This window comes from Sinocyclocheilus grahami, unplaced genomic scaffold (genome assembly GCF_001515645.1).
Source record: "Sinocyclocheilus grahami isolate Dianchi unplaced genomic scaffold, SAMN03320097.WGS_v1.1 scaffold1536.1, whole genome shotgun sequence".
NCBI classification, from domain to species: domain Eukaryota; kingdom Metazoa; phylum Chordata; class Actinopteri; order Cypriniformes; family Cyprinidae; genus Sinocyclocheilus; species Sinocyclocheilus grahami.
Genome location: NW_015506715.1, coordinates 136,771 through 141,572, shown reverse-complemented (window position 1 = coordinate 141,572; position 4,802 = coordinate 136,771).

Genomic DNA, 4,802 nt, shown 5'->3' with positions numbered 1-4,802 from the left:
GGGAGTTGTGGAACCGCAAATGGACCGGACACATGGAGCCGATAAAAACACTGCGTCATCATCCCCACAGATTTTAGGTTAGTTTGATTATTAACTTTTGTGTTTGAACAAACTCTATAGGCCTAGTTTATTCGCTTATGGGTTGAGAAATTCATTTTGTGCGTCATGATGTAAGCTTTTCATTTAAACGCATTTTGGTTTAAAAACGAATTTAACTGTTCAGGGACATTAAGCAGTGGGGCAGAATTCATTTTGGCAAATGCGCGCTTAAGACGGTTTCTGATACGCGCGGCGCACACTTGCTCGTACAGCGCCTGACTAGAGTTATTTTTCGCGCCTTGTGTTTAAACGTTCAACGTAAACGTAATGAACGTTAACAGTTAAAGATAAAGCATGTGCACTAGTTAGCTATTATGAAATTTTAAAGGGATATATAGTTCACCCAAAAATTAAAATCAAAATCAAGTTGTTCTGAACCTGTATGAATGTATTTGATCTCCTCAACATAAAACAAGATCATGGGCATCGGAACCATTGAATGAGGGTGGGACAGGACCCACCCACTTTTGAAGACCAATGATATTGGACCCACCCACTTTTACCGTCTCTAATTCAGCGAATGTGTACTTTTCAGAGTGCCGTCAGTCAAATCCATTCCACATGACGAATGCCTTAATAAATTAAACTCCATTTAGCTACAGCCTTGAATTCCATGCTGCTGCTTCCTCAAATCCATTCCACTCGGCTATAATTAAACTCCATTCAGTGTTTTAACTACTCGCGTCTGCTGCACTCCCGCGACACAGCAAAGTAAACAAAGCATCAGCATCTGCTGCTCAGATACACCTAACCCAGGAGTAGGCAAGTTCGGTCCTAGAGAGCCGCAGTCCTGCAGAGTTCAGCTCCAACCCTGAAAACAAAACTCACCTGCCTATAGCCTTAGTAATCCTGAAGACATTGATTAGCTTGTTCAGGTGTGTTTGATTAGGGTTGGAGCTGAACTCTGCAGGACTGCGGCTCTAGGACCGAACTTGCCTACCCCTGACCTAACCCCTACCTGATACTTTATTTCAACTTTTTGATTATTTCCTTGATTTTTATTGAAAACAATAGCCTTTCCGAATGTGATATGAGGTGTGAAAAGGGAGAAGAACGATTTCGGCAAAAGGCGGACGCGAACTCAGGTCGCTCGCATCAAAAACACTACGCAACCCGCGTTACCACTTACACCACTGGAAATGTTGCTCAGCAGCCGTCTTTTGTAATGTTGTCACGTTAGTTGGCGGAGGTGAAGTAAATATCCGCTACCAACCAGGTGGCCTATTTGCACTTTGTGTAAATAGACACTGTTAATTAAAAGGCACCACACTACAGAAAATGGCTTATACTCCAGTAAACCCACCCACATTTATTTTGCTTCCGACGCCCATGAAGAAGATATTTTGAAGATTATTCGTAACCACCAGAAAGTTTCTGGGGCCTCATTTATAAACGTTGCGTACGCACAAAACCTGCCTGAATGAGGCGTACGCCACTTCCTACGCAAAAGGTGGGATTTATAAAAAACGAACTTGATGGGAAAATCTGCGCACCTGCACGCAAACTGACTTTTTTATTTTTCCTGGAGAGTAAAGTAATGAAGTAAACAACGATTTTAAACTGTTTTCATTTCATCATAAACATTTACATTAAATATTCCACTCTCATTAATGGAGATAAGCACTGAAATTACATATAGTCATTACGCAGAAGTTAAACCAAAATTATGAATTTAGACATAGCCTTTTTGTAGTGGATGTGCTTGATTACTTTTCCTGTGGTATGTTATGTTTTAATGACAGCGAGTGCACAATTTATCTTTAAAGTAAACTGCACATCTCATGTTATGAGAAAATATTTTTAGCGAGAACAATGATCAATGATGCACACTTACTTCGATATTATGGTAGACACTGATGGGTTCAGTGGGACGGTCTATTGTCCGGTTTGAATAGGACCAGTGATAATAGCTTACTGTTCAACCGCAGCGGCACGGAGGTGTTGACGTCATGTGAAGGCATCTCCACAACATTATGAAAAATACCACTGTATTTGAAAGACACAACTTGAAGAAAACGGTAAGATTTGCACGTTTCCTTTTTAAAATAATTTGTCAAGATACTTGTATTTACACTGCAATAAATATAGGCCTATATTTTTCCACTCAAAATAGCTAAAAGATGTTCACCTTATCAGTAAAACGGCATTCATTTAATTTAATTCGAATTTTTTAAACAATTGAAATATTATTGGGCCAGTGGAAATAATTGAGATCAACTCTATTCTAAAAAAAAATTCTGAGAACTATTTTCAAAAAAGTTTTTTATGGATATTTTTATTTTATTTATTTAGTTGACAGGGGCACAGTACATTAATAAAACATTCCTGTAAATGTACCAGAATTAGCCAAAGGCTATTCTTCATCCGTAGTCCCTGTACAAGATGTTACAAGTCACCCTAAAAGAACATTTTATTAAAAATGCATACTAGAAGATACAATAATTACATAGTACAAATCATACAGTAGTCTATTAGAAACAATAGGATCAAATAAAGACAATGCAAACAAGATACAAACAATAATAGGACAGCTAGCAAATATAAAATTCTAGTGTTGACAAATCAGAGTACTACTGTAATTAACCAATTCTTCAATTGAACCCTAAATAAAGCATGTGTCTAGATCTCTTATAGTTGTCGGAATAGTATTCCATTCTTGTGCAGCTTTGACAGAAAAAGCAGACTGACTAAAATTAATTCGGCTAAACGGTATGATACAGTCTCCTCTTAATGCACCTCTTGTAGAACAATAATCAGTTGTTCTAATATTAACTAACTGACCAAGAGCGGGAGAAGATAAACCATGAATAATTTTATACATCAAGCATACATTTGCATATTGGAACGACATGAGGGTGAGGAAATGATGACAATACTTATGAGCAATATATTTCTTGCATTCTAGCTCAAAATCAATGCTTTACTCTCAAGTGCATTTCTATGTGAAAAATATGCATTATTAAGTTTGTTGCATTTGCTGTGAATTCTGTAGTATCTATTGCTTGTTTCTGTCCTGTTTTATTTATTCATATATTTACTCCAATTGAAGTCCCTATAACCCAGCAAAACATTCACAGGGGAACTCGTGGCCAGATGGGCCAAACTTTAACCCCAGTACAGCCCTGTCTCAACCCCAATCAAACACACCTGAACAAGCTAATTAGGGTCTAAGGGTTACTAGAAAGCTACAGGCAGGTGAGTTTTTATCCATGTTGGAGAAAAACACTGCAGGACTGTGGCTCTCCAGGACCAACATTTGCCAGCCCTGGCCTACACCAAGTGACGAGGAAGAGGTGCAGGATCTGCCCAGCTGCCAAAGACAGAAAAGTCAGCAGCTGGTGTTCCCAGTGCACCAGGCCTGTGTGCAAGGAGTACAAACATGTAGTGCAAACATTTGTGAGGCATGTAAGTACTAAAAACGATGTGATGGTAAAATGAAGCTTTGCGAAGCACCGAGGCTTTCCCCTCACCTGTATCGTAAAAAGGTTCATTACTCGAAGCTTTTCAAGACGGTGCACGCTAGCGACATCTTGTGGTCAAAAGGTGGAAAAAGCTGCCCAGACGACCCAGCCATTTTTTGTACCGTTTCAGATAATAAATTAGTTTGTGCTATGAAAACCTGTATAAAGCAAAGAAAATATGAAGTCTATATAAATAAGTCTTCATGTCAGGCATTGTATTACACAATATGAATACACGAGGCTGTGAGTAAATTAGTGGAAAGGCTGTAGGCATATATAGGCTATGATCAAAATAACCGAAGATGATCATAGAACAGTCAGTTAAAGTGTCTGTGAACCAGGAATTAATACAAAATGAACATGCACAAAACTCCACACGCAAATATTTATTTGTATTATGATTTATTCTTTTCAAAGAAGTGAGTGACACTTGAAACTGCGCAAATTTGAATCAGAATACGAAGCAGTCACGTGGTTGTGTGTCACAGATCGCGTGGTTTTGGCTCCGGTACAGCGCTTCACTGTGAGATGTTTTGTTTTTTTGATACAAGCTCCGAAGCCTCGGTGTCGAACGTCACATCACTACTATAATGGCAATTTGAGTTGTTGCTGTACCCGTGTGACCGAATAAAAGACAATAAAACTGACAAATACAGTCACATTTACTACAATTCACTACAGTTGCACATTACAGATACACTATAGCTCAATTCCAGCGTTTTCAATGATGTGTGTATGTTATGTGTGACAACGTGTTTCTGTCTAAATAACTGCTAAAATGATTATTTTAACAAAATCTTGCCTTTTATTGCTTTTTTCACGCTTGCATAGATGGGTCATTTTTGACCCATGTGTGTAAACTTGACATTGTAATAAAAAAAATTATAATTTGTTGTAAATGAAAACAACATTAAGAATATTCTGGGATAATGGAATTCATAGATCGGGGAATATTAAATGCTGAACTCAATTTATTTCAAAAGAGAGATACATGAAAGATACACGCCCATCGATACATGAAATAACATTATTATTATAGACCCATGTTGTACATTAGAAGGGGTTTGCGTAGCTTGTGCATCAAAGGGCTATTTTGCCTATTAATTTATTTTGCATTTTTAGCAGCTTTTTTTGCCCTCCTCTTCTTGACCGCTGGTGCAATTGCCCCAACGCCTGCGATGACACCAGCTTTTGCAACGAGAGCTAGTCCTCCAGTAGCCACCGCTGCTCCTACAACAACTG